This window comes from Cupressus sempervirens, chromosome 3, assembly GCF_028749045.1.
Source record: "Cupressus sempervirens isolate cs-2001-9-10 chromosome 3, ASM2874904v1, whole genome shotgun sequence".
In the NCBI taxonomy this organism is placed as follows: Eukaryota; Viridiplantae; Streptophyta; class Pinopsida; order Cupressales; family Cupressaceae; genus Cupressus; species Cupressus sempervirens.
Genome location: NC_143120.1, coordinates 1,079,292,164 through 1,079,307,616, shown reverse-complemented (window position 1 = coordinate 1,079,307,616; position 15,453 = coordinate 1,079,292,164).

Here is a 15,453-nt window from a genome sequence, read left to right as displayed (position 1 = left end):
TTTCCAAGTTCTCATAGTGATGTACATAATTGAGGCATCTAGAAACTCAATTAGCATGGGTGTTGTATCATCTAGTGGAAAATGAGCCAATTGGTTAGCTATGGCTTTCCCTTTGATGGCTTTACTTTGACATACTAAATATCAAATTTTGAAAGAATCATCATCCATTTAGCTAAACAACCAGTAAGCACAACTTTTCTCAACAAATATTTCAAAGGATCAATCTTAACAATTAGGTGAACTGTATATGCCAACATGTAATGTTAGAGTTTTTGAGAAGAAAAAACAACTACAAGACATGCTTTCTCAATGTTGGTGTAGTTCATTTCATAAGCTATTAAAGCTTGACTGGTGTAATATATAGCCCGTTCTTTACCAGTCTCATCACTTTGGGCTAATAATGCTCCAAGAGAAGAATTTGTAGCTAAGATATAAAAGATCAAAGATTTTCCCAAAATGTGTGGCATCAAAACTAGAGGTTTGTCCAAGTATCCTTTGGTTTGGTCTAGAATTTTTTTATGTTCATTGCTCTAGGTATGAGTAGAGCTTTATGCAAATTCTTGTTAAAAAATTGAGCTTTATCGGCCAACTAAGAAATGAATCTTATTATGGATTGGAGACATCCTTGCAGACTTCTAAGTTGACTTATATTTCTTGTGGGAGGCATTTCTATGATAGTTTGGTCTTTCTCAAGATCAACCTCAATGCCTTATGCTAAGATAATGTAGCCTAGCAATTTTCCAAATGTAACATGAAAGGCACACTTCTTTGCGTTTAGCCTAAGTTGAAATTGTTCCATATGGTCCAACATCATACTGAGGTCTTCAAGATGTGTGTCTCATTTTCTAGATTTAGCCAGTCTATCATCAACATAGTCTTCCATATTTTTATGCATTATATCACAGAAGATGGTGGTTGTTGCTCTTTGATAGGTAGCACTGGCATTTTTGAGCCCAAAGTGCATGAAATTTCAGTAGAAAGTACCCCAGGCACATGTAAAACTTTTCTTCTCTTGATCAGTTAGAGCAATCTCAATTTGGTTATGCCTAGAAAAGCTATCCATCAGTGAGTACATTTTGTAACCTGCCATCATGTCCACTATCATGTCTATGTTTGGTAGCAAAAAGCCATTCTTGGGGCATGCTTTGTTTAGATCTTAGAAATCAATACAAACTTAGATGGATTTATCATGTTTAGACATAGGTATAATGTTGGAAATCCACTTTACATAATCGATAGCTTTGATAAAGTTTGCACTCAGGAGTTTTTCAAACTCTTCTTTGACCAATAAGGCTACATGTGCATACATCTTTCTCAATTTTTTTTAAACAAGTTTTACACTAGGAGAGATAGATAAATGATGCATGATAAGATCTATGTTAAGCCCTAATATATCTGAGTATCTCCATGCAAAAATGATCTTCTTGTCTTGAAATTTTTTGGCAATTCTCCTTTTCCTCAGTTGACAGTGATTGGGCTAGAAGGATAATTTTAGTAGATTCCTCTATCCCCAAGTTGATAGGCTATGCAGGTTCAATGAGAATTGAAGATCTATCCTAAAAAAATCTTGGCATACTACCAAGTACCTCATCTATAGGTGCCTCAAGGAGGTTTTCACCATTAGATACATCTTTGCTTTTACTTTTATAAGGTTCAAATATTGGCACAATGTAGTTTTTGCCATCTGACCGCTTGTATTTTCTTTTAATTTTATGACTAAGGTACTTGATATCTTATTCCATAATGTGAACCATGGTTTTTCTGGTGGAAGAAGTGATGAGTTCAATGGCATTTAGGTAACAAGAAATCTCATAGTAATTTTGAAAAGACAATATTTTAGGTCTTTAATTTTGAATCAACCAATCTATGAGATTAGGGTGAATCAATGAGAGTGATGTTGAAGCTTCAAGGTTGTTAATATGAAAAGATTAATCTCTAGTGATATGTGAAGTCAATCCTATAGTGAACATTGCAAACTAGTCTAGATTAGGAATAGACCTAGAGGGACTAGTGCGATCCACTAAAACATTTTGCATGTTGTAATCTGGAGCCTAATTAGACTCAGTTGTTTATTTGATGTCGTTTTCTCCCCATATTATTTTTATAGAGGTTTTTGGGTAGCACCCCCAAGATGGGGTCAAGGGGAAATGCCCCTATGGGGTCCTAGGGTAGCACCCCTGAAGCCAAAAATGATCTTATATTATAAAAGGTACCGGCTACTATTTTTCTATTATTCTAGCCCTAATTTTGTAAGTGGCAAAAAGCTCATATAAAAAGGCTTAGGATTAGGGATTTTCATAAGGTGTGATGCAAAAATTGGTTCTTGTAGCAGTATTGAGCTATAAGGGATTATGGATTGTAATCAAGTTGAAATCATTGGATAATAATAATATTGGACTTGCTATTGGTGGATGTAGCCCAAGTATTGGGTGAACCATGTTAAATATTGGTATCTTGTGTTCTCTTTTATGAAATCTATTATTTTTTGATATTGGTTATGTTTTCTTTTAACTATTATTTTTATCTGAGATTAATCCTAACAAGTGGTATCAAAGCTAGATTATCATCATTTTTTTAGCCAAACTTTCATCATTTTTAAAAAAAAAATTTAGCGATCCTCTGTAGGAAGGTCTCATAGTTGAGTAGGAGTCCCGTGATTGAGTGGGAGTGATGGAAGACAAGGATAATATGAGGATTGACAAGTTTAATGGGTAAAAATTTTAGTTATGTAAGATGGAAATGAGGACTATCTTTATTAGAAGGACTTTTGCAAGCTATTGGCAGAAAAAACTAAAAACCAAGGAACTATGACAAATGAGGACTGGGATCTCTTAGATAGAAAGGAACTTGGAAAAATTTGGTTATGCCTATTACCATCTGTGGCATTTAACATTACAAAAGTGAAGATAATAGAAGAGTTGATGGAAACCCTAGAAAAATTGTATGAAAAGACCTCCACTTCAAATAAGGTATTTCTCATGAACCATTTATTTAATATAAAAATGATAGAAGGTGAATTTCTTGCAAATAATTTAAATGAGTTTAATATTGTTACTAGTCAGTTATCTTCTGTGGGTATTAATTTTGATGAAGACAATTAGGTCTCTCTTGATTTTGTGTTCTTTGCCTTGTATTGCATAAAAATGTAATCAAGGAAATAACATTAAGAAACTAATATCTATTCATACATGATTATGAAAACCTTAAAATATGGAAGATAAACACGTAAATAAGTAACATAAAACAAGAAAGAGCTTAATCTACTTCAAAATATCACTATGCAAATCTCATGAAACCATCAAGTGATTGATGATTTCACATTGTGGGATGTGGTTACTCACAAATCTAGCAGCGTAACAATGAGGTAGATAGTGCTTATGGAAATAAGGAGAGAGCTCTCCTTTTATATAAAAATGGATGCAATGGATGGCTATGATTGAATGCAAGATTAAGGGCTAGGATCTCTCAGGATTGATGAGGTGTCCTGAGGTGGAGGCCAAGTAGACTCCACTTGGATTAGGGTTTTGTGTTAGAATTCTTTAGAATAACTAAGAGGTGGGGTTAATCGGTTATTCAAGGTCCAAAATTCCCTATTAATACCTTTTTACTACTTTTAATGAATCCATATACTTTTCATCCATCCAATACTTAAATCAATCATATAAGCAAGTTACACTAAATCAATATGCAATGACAAAACATCCAAAATCAACACATGACACAATGATTTATGTGCAAACCCAATTTGGGAAAAACCACCAGTAACATGCTACTTGATTTTCACTCTTTTGAAGTGATGCCCTATTAAAAGCTTGCCCTGTTAAAGCCTTACAACACACTGTTAAATGTGACACTGTTAGAGGATTTCATCAAACTGTTAGGAATGGGCTTGGTTAAAGGTCTTTAGAACATTCACTTGGAATGTCACCTTGTTAAAGGATTTATCTAATGGCTATTAAACCAACCTAAGTCCATAGGATTTAGACTTACTGTTACAATTGCTAGAAAGTAATGATAATGATCTTTTGATCTAATATAACTTACAACATACTTTGCAGATTTCAGATCACAATTTCAATTCAATCCTTATGCTTGGCTTCAATCACTTCAGCTCTGACTGATTGTCTCCCTTTCAAGCTTCATCTCCTTGAGTCTTCTTACTCATTCTACCAATGCAATCATTCTTGTGGTCGTCTATTCAAATAGAGTTCATGTGCTTTCTTCTCCTTAGCACATTCTGCTACACTTCATGCTTTTATGCTTGACCACCTCTCTCTCCTTATTCCCTTTTTTGCTCTATTAACTTATGTCTTCTTGTATAGAAGTCTGATTTTCCTTTTTCTGCTCAATTCTCCCTTTCCAATTTTAGGGTTTCAAAATGGATTAGGTAGGATACAATGCATCTACCCCATATCTTGTTTTCTTCTAGAAACTTTGCCAGTTGTTTCTCTAAAAGAAAAACATTCTACATGGTGTTTTGTGCCACCAACTCATCATTCTTATCTTCCTTTTAATTCACAAACTTCTAGATAAAAACCTTGTCGGGTTAGATCTGGTGAATCTTTGATTTCCAAAATAATGCAGCAACTCGACATTATTGAGTTACTGGTGCTCGACACCTCTGTGTTACTTGGCACCTATACCTGCTTGGCACTTGGTTCTGCTCGGCACTTGGTTCTGCTCGGCACTTGATTCTGCTTGGCACTTGGTTCCGCTCGGCACTTGATTCTTCTTGGCACTTGGTTCTACTTGGCACTTGGTTCCACTTGGCATTAGCTAGGAATTTTCTCAGCTCTTACTAGCTTCCTCGGCTCCTTCTCTCTAATGAACTTAGTTTGAGCTTTACAAAAGACTTAGCTAAAACCTTAAATCTTTGATATGTTTCAGTGTGCCCATTCTTTGTAGTATGTCATCAAATACACTTTTTCATCAATGGCTTAGTTGATCCTTGTACTTCATTACAACATCATAACTTCAACCTTTCTCTAGGTGTTCTAGTTACATCTTGTTGATTGCCTCCTCCTTGACAGTCAACTAATTGTTAGTATTTGGATCACTAAAGCAATTGTCATTCCTGCAAGTAGCAAGTTTGACATCAATGACAAAACAATGATTAGGACATTCTTTTACCAGTTCCATATATTATTCCAACAAATTTTCTTATGATCATTTCAATCATTTCCAACAATCTCTCTCTTTGGCATTGATGGAAAACCAAACCGATCGATTAATCAACTTAGTTACCACCAAGATTGTATACGTTGTCTTGCTGAATTTTTACTACTAATCTCATATATCTCCCTCTTTCTTTGTATTGATTAGTTTTTCTGCATATTTCTCCCTCTTTAAAATAAATGGCAAAGATGTAGCATCTTTATCATGCAGAATATAAGCTTTGGCTTCTAGTTCATTTTCTCCCTTTGTCACCATGCTTGTGACTGATTTGGAGTTTCTATTTCTGTTGTCATCCTTTGCATCAACCTGTTAATATTTCAACAATTTATTCTTCTTGATGCAAGGCAGCTTTCTTGTTGCCTTAAGTAGCTTGATTTAGGGGTATGACCCCCAACTTTCCTCTAAGATATTCATAGGTATCCTTGGGCAATGGTTTGGTGAAGATATCTGCAGTTTGTTCCTTTGTGTGAATGTATTCCAACTTCACTTATTTTTCTTCTACCAATTCTCTAACATAATGATACTTGATTGCAATATGCTTGGTTTTTGCGTGCATCACTAGATTTTTGGATATGTTTATGGCACTTGTATTATCACAATACAATATCATAGGTTTTTTGAATTCTTCTTTCATTCCATTCAATAGATGTGTGAGCCATACCGTGTTTGTATAGTTGACTGCAGCTGCCACATATTCTGACTCTCTAGTGGACTATGATGTACATGTTTGTTTCTTGCTAGTCCAGGTGACCATCCTTTTGCCTAGAAATAATGCACCTCCACTTGTACTTTTTCTATCATCAATGTTTCCTCCCCAGTCTGCATCTATGTATGCATTAAGTTCAAATTTTTCATTCTTTTTGTAGTATAGACCAAAGTCATCAGTTCCTTTCAGATATCTCATTATTCCTTTTACTGCAATGAGATGATTTTCTTTACGATTAATAGAGAACCTAGCCACTATTCCAACTGCTAGTGCTATGTCTAGTCTACTATGTACAACATATTATAGTTTTCCAATCATGGATTTGTACATTGTTTGATTGACTTTAGCTGACTCATCATTTTTGGATAGCTTATTTCATGTTGCCATCGGTGTGCTGACTGGTTTGGATTCCTCCAATCCAAATGTTTTAAGAATTTCTTTGATGTATTTTGATTGTGTAACAAATATTCCATGTTTGAGTTGATATACTTGCAATCCAACAAAAAAATTGTTTTCTCCAAACATAGATATCTCAAATTCATGTTTCATTTTGTCAGAAAAGCCTTTGCAAAGTACTTACTTACCTCCAAACACTCTGTCATCCACAAAGATTTTAGATGCAATAATGTCTTTACCTTCTTCTGCTTTGATGTACATGTTGCTATTATCATCAGTTCTTTCAAATCCAATTTGCACTAGATACTTGTGAAGTCTCTCATACCATGCTCTAGGTGCTTGTTTCAAACCATAGAGTGCTTTATATAACTTACACACCATATCCTTGTTGTTTTCATCAACAAATCTTTCTGGTTGTTCAATGTAGACTTCTTCTTCTAGTATACCATTTAAGAAAGCAGATTTTACATCCATCTGATAGACTTTATAGTAAAGTTCTTACTCCTTCCATTCTAGCAACATGAGTGAATGTTTCTCCATAGTCTATTCCTTCTTCTTGAGCATAACCCTTACATGCTATTCTAGCTTTTTTTCTGGTAATCTCACCATTCTCATCTAGTTTGTTTCTGAATACCCATTTGGTGCCAATCACATTCTTGTCAGTTGGTCTAGGAACCAAACTCCAGGTTTTATTTTTTCTTATTTGATCAATTTCTTCTTCCATAGCTTTATACCAATCATCATCTTGTAATGCACCATCTACTGTCTTGGGTTCATATTTATTGACTAGACATGACTCATGTCTTAGTCTATTCCTTGTCATTGGTCTTGCATCTTTGTCACCAATTATTTGTTCAGCAGGGTGATGTCATTTTACATATTTGGATAATCTTGGCTCTGTCCTTGTTTCCATGTTTGATATTTCAGATTCAGAATCACTATGCACTTCATTGCCAGGTTGTTCTTCATCATGTGTACTATTTTCAGAATTAGATTGTGCATTTTCTTTAGTCTGCAACTCGACTTCTAAATGCAACTTGGCATTCAATGGTTGTGAATCGACTGAAACTGATACCTATTGTTGATTTCCAATTTGATTGACATCATTTTCATCAACAGTTATTCCTTCATAAGAATACACAAAGGTTCTATACTCTTCCATTTTCTTTGGTTTTTCAGCTTGGACTTCTGTGTGCTCATCAAAATTTACATTTGCACTTTCCAAAATTTTGTTAGTGTTATTACTCAAACACTTATATGCCTTACTTCTAGTGGAGTAACCAAAAAATATGCCTTCATCACTTTTTGCATCAAATTTTTCGTTTCTAACATCTTTAAGGATAAAGCATTTGCAACCAAACACTTTGAAATCTTTTACATTGGGTGAGTGACCATACCATAATTCAAAAGGTGTTGTATTTGTACCTTTCTTGACTTGTACTTGGTTTAGTGTATGAACAACTACACTTACAACTTCTCTCTAGTATTTTAGAGCAACATTCTTTTCCATCATTAATGTTCTGGCACAGTCAATTATAGATATGTTTCTTCTTTCAGCAATTCCATTTTGTGGGGGAGTTCTAGGAGCTGACATTTGTCTTTTGATTCCTTTGTCATTATAGAATATCTCAAATTCATTTGATGTAAATTCACCACCTCTATCTAATCTTAGGCATTTCAAGCTTTTTCCAGTTTCCTTTTCAACTCTAGCCATATACCACTTAAATATTTGAAAAGCATCAGATTTTTTTTTTAAGAACATAACAATCATCATCTTGGAATAGTCATCAACAAATAACATTATATATTTATCTCCTCTATAGCTTTTTATTTCCATTGGACCACATAAGTCAGTGTGAACTAACTCAAGTATCTCTTTAGATGTATAGTTTTTTCTTTTGAAACTTGATTTTTTCATCTTTCCTAGCTGACATTGTTTGCACATGATATTATCAAGCTTCTTCAATTTTGGTAAACCTATTACTTTCTTCATTTTACTGATGTTGACTAGATTGTCAAAGTTGACATGACATAATCTTCTATGCCATAACCATTCATTATCAAATTTTGCAAATAGAAAAGAAACATCATCCATATCAAGGTAAAACAAATTACTCTTTGTTTGATCTCCTTTTCCTATTAGTTTACCATCAGTATCATAGATTTTTGCAATTTTGTTTCCAAATTCTACTTTGCAACCTATATTTCCTAACTGTGAGACACTCAGTAAATTGTAGTTTAATCCTTCAACATAGTATGCATTGTCACATGAAATTTGTTCTGTGAGCTTAATGGAACCTTTTCCTTTAATTTGACATGGAGCATCATTACCAAATCTAACACTATTTCCATCATACTGAGTAAAGTTAACAAACTTACTTTTGTCTCCTATCATGTGATGTGAGCATCCACTATCTATGATCCATCTATCATTCTTGTTTATACATGTTACCAGTGTTGTGGCTTCTTCTTCATTAGATTGGTCCTTCATGGCTACATAAACAAGTTCATCATCATTGTCAACAGAATTTTCTTCAACAATATAACACTTCTTACCTTTTTCTTTGTAATCTCTCTTGTCATCATCTCTTTTGTTCTTGTATTTTTGCCTTCCTTGGAATCCTTTTTCTGTGGACATCTTGCAACAATATGACCTACTTCATTGCAATTGAAACAAATGATAGGCATCTTACCTTTGAATTTTCCTTTTCCCTTGTGAAATCTTCTAGTGAGCAATGCTTCCAATTGTTCCACATCTTCCTCATCAGTACTACTATCACTAGATACATACTTCATTTTTATTCCTTTCTTTGATTTCACCCGTTTAGCATCTTTTAGTGATAACTGGGCCTTAAAAGCATATTCAACATTTTCAAATTTTTAGTTGTCAAAGTTGGATAACTCAAATGCAGTGAGTCTACCTATTATACCCTCAAAACTTAGATTATTTCTTGGTATACATATTAGCTCTTGTATTGTTGATACTCTAATAGCATAGATAGGGAGCAAGGTTCTTAAGAACTTACTATTAATAGTATCTTCATCTAGTTGACCACTCAATCATCTTATTGCACTTACCACTTCCTTTATTCTTGCACCATATTGAACAGCATTCTCATTTTCTTCCATTTTCATGTCATCAAACTTTCCTCTGAGACTTTCTCTTTTTTCTCTTTGTACATTTTGATCTCCTCCATAGATTTTTTATAGGGCTTTCAACATTTTGTATGTAGTGTTACATCCTTTGATATCATCAAATTCAACAGAGATAAGTGCAGAGGCAATTTTCAGCATTGTCTGGTTGTGTTCTTGCTTGTTTTTCTTGTCTTCTACAGTATGAGTACTTGTTGGATCTAAATGTTCAGTGACAATTGAATTTTGGGAATAATCTCCTATGGATCCAAGATGTAGCTTCATCAAACTTTTCCATGCAAAAAAGTTGTCTTTGTTGAGCTTGGGAACTTCTCTCTTTGCCATTTTTATCTTTTCTGCTTGTAGTCCTTTTAAACTAAATCAGCAGTTGGCTCTGATACCAATTATTAGAATTCTTTAGAGTAAATGAGGGGGGGGGGGTGGGTGAATCAGTTATTCAAGGTCCAAAATTCCCTATTAATACCTTTTTACTACTTTTAATGAATCCATATACTTTTCATCCATCCAATACTTAAATCAATCATATAAGCAAGTTACACTAAATCAATATGCAATGACAAAACATCCAAAATCAACACATGACACAATGATTTACATGGAAACCAAATTTGGGAAAAACCACCAGTAACATGCTACTTGATTTTCACTCTTCTGAAGTGATGCCCTGTTAAAAGCCTGCCCTGTTAAAGGCTTACAACACACTGTTAAATGTGACCCTATTAGAGGATTTCACCAAGCTGTTAGGAATGGGCCTGGTTAAAGGTCTTTAGAACATTCACTTGGAATGTCACCCTGTTAAAGGATTTATCTAATGGATATTAAACCAACCTAAGTCCATAGTATTTAGACTTAATGTTACAATTGCTAGAAAGTAACAATAATGGTCTTTTGATTTGATATAACTTACAACATACTTTGCAGATTTCAGATCACACTTTCAATTCAATCCTTATGCTTAGCTTCAATCACTTTAGCTCTGACTGCTTGTCTCCCTTTCAAGCTTTGTCTCCTTGAGTCTTCTTACTCATTCTGCCAATGCAATCATTCTTGTGGTCATCTATTCAAAAAAAGTTCATGTACTTTCTTCTCCTTAGCACATTCTACAACACTTCATGCTTTTATGCTTGACCACCTCTCTCTCCTTATTCCTTTTTTTGCTCCATTAACTTATGTCCTCTTATATAGAAGTCTAATTTTCCTTTTGCCACTCAATTCTCTGTTTCCAATTTTAGGGTTTCAAAATGGATTAGGTAGGATACAATGTATCTACCTTATATCTTGTTTTCTTCTAGAAACTTTTCCAGTTGTTTCTCTAAAAGAAAAAAGTTCTACATGGTGTTTTGTGCCACCAACTCATCATTCTTATATTCCTTTTAATTCACAAACTTCTAGGTAACAACCTTGTCGACTTAGATTTGGTGAATCTTTGATTTCCAAAATAATGTAGCAACTTGGCATTATTGAGTTACTGGTGCTCGACACCTCTCTATTACTCAACACCTATACCTACTCGGCACTTGGTTCTGCTCGGCACTTGGTTCTGCTTAGCACTTGATTTTGTTGGGCACTTGGTTCTGCTAGGCACTTGATTCTGCTCGACACTTGGTTTCGCTCGGCACTTGGTTTCGTTCAGCACTTGGTTCTGCTTGACACTTGGTTCTGCTCGACATTAACTAGGAATTTTTTCAACTCTTACTAGCTTGCTCAACTCCTTCTCTCTAATGAACTTAGTTTGAGCTTTACAAAAGACTTAGTTAAAACCTTAAATCTTTGATATGTTTTAGTGTGCCCATTCTTTGTAGTATGTCATCAAATACACTTTTTCATCAATGGCTTAGCTAATCCTTGTACTTCATTACACCATCATAACTTCAACCTTTCTCTAGCTATTCTAGTTATATCTTATTGATTGCCTCCTCCTTGACAATCAACTAATTGATAGTATTTCGATCACTAAAGCAATTGTCATTCCTGCAAGTAGCAAGTTTGACATCAATGACAAAACAATGATTGCGGACATTCTTTTACCAGTTCCATATATTATTCCAACAACTTTTTCTTATGATTATTTCAATCATTTCCAATATTTTGACCATTCAAAGGGGGCAATATGCTCACACATGTATGAGAAACCTTTGATGGTGACATGATCAATGAGGTTTGAGAAGCATGGCTTCTCACACATGTGTGAGACACTTTGATTCTCATGCAAGAGGACAAGTGTGCAAGAGGTGTGAGAAGGCATGGCTTCTCACACATGTGTGAGACACCTTGACTCTCATGCAAGAGGACAAGTGTACAAGAGACATGCAAGACATGAGGGATGAGGAAAGTGTGAACATCTCTCACACATATGTGAGAATTCCTCACACATGTGTGAGCACACACTTAGGATTAAGAGGTGATTAGCTAAGGTGATTATGCAAAGCAAGCATGATTAGGAAGTGGGCAGGTTTAGAAAGGTGGGTTAGGTAGGATAGTGAGGTTAGGTGAGGGTTAAAGGTAGGAGTCATGTGCTCAAATAGGATTAAATTTAATATTTAATTCTAAGGGGGTTTAGGCAAGGAATTAATTAAGTAAACGAAGTACTTAATTAAAAGGAATGGGTTAGGATGCAAGTGGGAAGGCTAGGATTTAATTAAACCTTAGTTTATTTAAATCAAGGAAAGGAAAATATAATTAAATAAATGTAAAATTTATTTAATTAAGGTAGGGGAATTAAATAAATAATGAATATTTATTTAATTGGCTAGGAATAGGTTTTGGACAAATTTAGGTGTCTACATTTTGCCCCTCTTTGATATAGCATTAGTAATGTTATATCAAAAAAGAATAAAATATAGTGGCTAGGAGGATAAGACTAGTAGCATGATGCCCCAGTCATGAAAGGATGAGGAAGGATGATGAAGATGGAAGGGTATGCCCCCTTGAGAGGACATGCATGTTAGGAGAACACAAATGTTCTCTTAAAATGGACGGGAGTGAAAAATGATACGAGTTATTCTGCAATGGTGCGAACAACCTAAGTTTGATATTGTACTCAACACTAGGCACCAAGATATGAGGAACCAAGATGACAATGTGTCAAGTATGTGAAAATAGGAGTCTAATACAACCATATGCCTTATGAAACCATGATATGGAAGATCATGATTCCTGGGGTTAACAGGATGCAAAGACCATGATAAATGAAAAAAATACTAGTGCAGATAAGTAACAAGAAATCATGCACGAAAAATCGAAAGCAAACCAACATTTTGCCCCTAGTTAAGCTGAAAACCCATTAATGGATTGATTGATAATGATTGATTAAGGATGGAAAAGTTAATGATAAGCATAATGCACATCCAAGGATTGGGAAGGATTCATCCCATGATAATGATGTTTGAATATAATAAATGGATTATCAGCCGATTGGGTCAAAGTGATGAATTGATTAGGATTGACGTACAAGATTACAAGATTAGATTGATTGGATTAGTATTGATTGCATAATGAGATTTTTTTTGATTTTTTGATTTTATGGTGGATAGAGGAATGAATGTGGATGAGAATGGAAGAATAGATATTAATGAGATGAAGAATTATTAGAGTAGAATAGAAATTGATGTGAAAGGATTAGAAGAAGGGAAAATAGATTGAATTAGAGGATGAATGAATTTGATTGAAGTGATTGGAAGAATTGGTTTGAATGTGATATGAATGAATGCATATAATGGATAGAAATGAATTGATTAGATGAATGTTTGAGAGAATGGATAAAATGATTGGATTGAATGAATGTGAGATAGAATGAATAGAATGGAACCAATGACAAGGGAGGGTCAAGGAATGGTAAATGGATGGGAAGGGTGGAGATATTTGAATGGAGGAATAATATGGAGGACCAAAGGATATGGTATCAAATAATGGGGAGCCAAGGAACATGTTTCAAAGGAGTCCCAATGCCCCATACCAAGGATAGGAAAATGGAAGACAATGTGGTGGGGAAGGATGCATGAAAAGGGAAAGATGGTACAAAGGCTAGCATGTGGAGGACGGGAAGGCATGTCTTCTTCCAAAGCATGTATGAACATTTTGGTATTGTGCCTCTAGTATTGATCATGAACATGGGCGTGAAAGAGGAATGAATATGTGGATAATGATATGAATGGTATGGATGCAATGTGAGATATGAAGTGGAGGGGATAACCAAGATCAAGGACATATGAAAAAAGGATGGAAGTATGTAGGTGTATGGATCGAAAATGGATGAAATGAACATGACAAGGAGTATTAAATGTAAGAGATGGATAGTATGTCAAGATCAAATGTATGGAAGGATTATAGAAGTATGTTGGAACATTTATGGGTAATGAGAAATGCTTTGGTAATGGTTGTGAGTAATTCTATTTTTGAATCTAATACCCTAAAATATGATGATGTGATTGATGTTATTCTAAGTGAGGAAACTTGTAGGAAAACCTCAAGTGGATCTACATAAGGAAGTGCTTTAAATGCACAATGCAAAGGAAAAATATGTGAGAGAGGAAATAATTCTAGAAATCATGGAAAATCAAGAGGAAATTCAAAGGGGAGGAGGTCTCAATCCAGAGGAACAAGAGATTGTTGGTATTGTGGTAAAATAGGACATAAGAAGAAAGATTGATGGACTCGAAAAAAAAATGAAGGAAATAAACTAGAAGGAAACAAGGAAGTGAATATGGTAAGTAACGAATCTAAAGAGGATGCTTTACTTCTATTTTTAGAAAGTGTTAATGATTCATGAGTTTTAGATTATGGTGCTTCATTTCATGCCAAACCTCATAGAGGTTATTTCATTGATTATGTCTAAGGGGATTTTGGACTTGTTTATTTACGAGATAATGAACCTTGTTAGATTTTTTTAAAGGAAAAAGTTAAGATTAAGTTGCAAAATGGGAATCATTGGCTACTACATGAGGTAATACATGTTCCAAGGCTGAGAAGAAATTTAATTTTAGTAGGGCAACTCGATAATGAGGGTTGTGTAGTTTCTTTTAATGATACAAATTGGAAGGTTTCAAAAAGTTCTCTTGTAGTAGTAAAAGGTGTGAAATTAGGCACCTTATATATTTGTATAGGTCATATTGTTCCTTCTACTTTGATTGTTTCAGAGAAAAATGAATATTCAAAAACAGTTGCTACAATTGAGCATGGAGAACAAATAACTATTCTAGAATCTGATATAGCATTGTGGCACAATAGACTTGGGCACATGAGTGAGAAAGGTATGAAATTAGTTCATTCAAATCAAGTTTTACTAGGTCTAAAATGTGTTGATATGGATTTTTGTGAAATTTGTGTGTATGGAAAACAAAAGAGAGTGAGTTTTGTGAAGATTGGGATGGAAAAAAAAAGTGAGAGATTAGAGCTTGTGCATACAGATGTATGGGGACCAGCTTAGGTATCCTCCCTTGGTGGCTCTTATTATTAATTTACATTTATTGATGATGCAACTAGAAAATTATGAGTTTATTTCCTTAGATAGAAATATGATGTATTTCAAATATTTAAGAAATGGAAATGCTTGGTTGAAAATGAGATTGGAAAGAAATTAAAATGTCTCAAATCTAATAATGGAGTGGTTGAATGCATGAACAAGACTATAATGGAGCGTGGAAGAAGCATGAGGTTACATGTTGGGTTGCCCTTAAACATCTGGGTGGAGGCTATCAATACTACTATATATTTGATTAATAGAGGTCCCTCTACACCTTTGGGTTATGGTATTCTAGATGAAGCATGGACTGGTAAGAAGGTGAATTTTTCTTTTCTCAAAAGCTTCGATTGTGAAACATTTGCACATGTTGATTTTGGAAATAGAATCAAGCTAGAAGCTAAGTCAAAGAAATGTGTATTTTTTGGATATGGCATTAATGAATTTGGTTATAGGCTTTGGGATTTTTAAAATCATAAAATTGCAAGAAGCAGGGATGTCATATTCAATGATAAAGTGTTGTACAAAGATCTATTGCAGCAACATGAGAAGAAAGAAAATGATT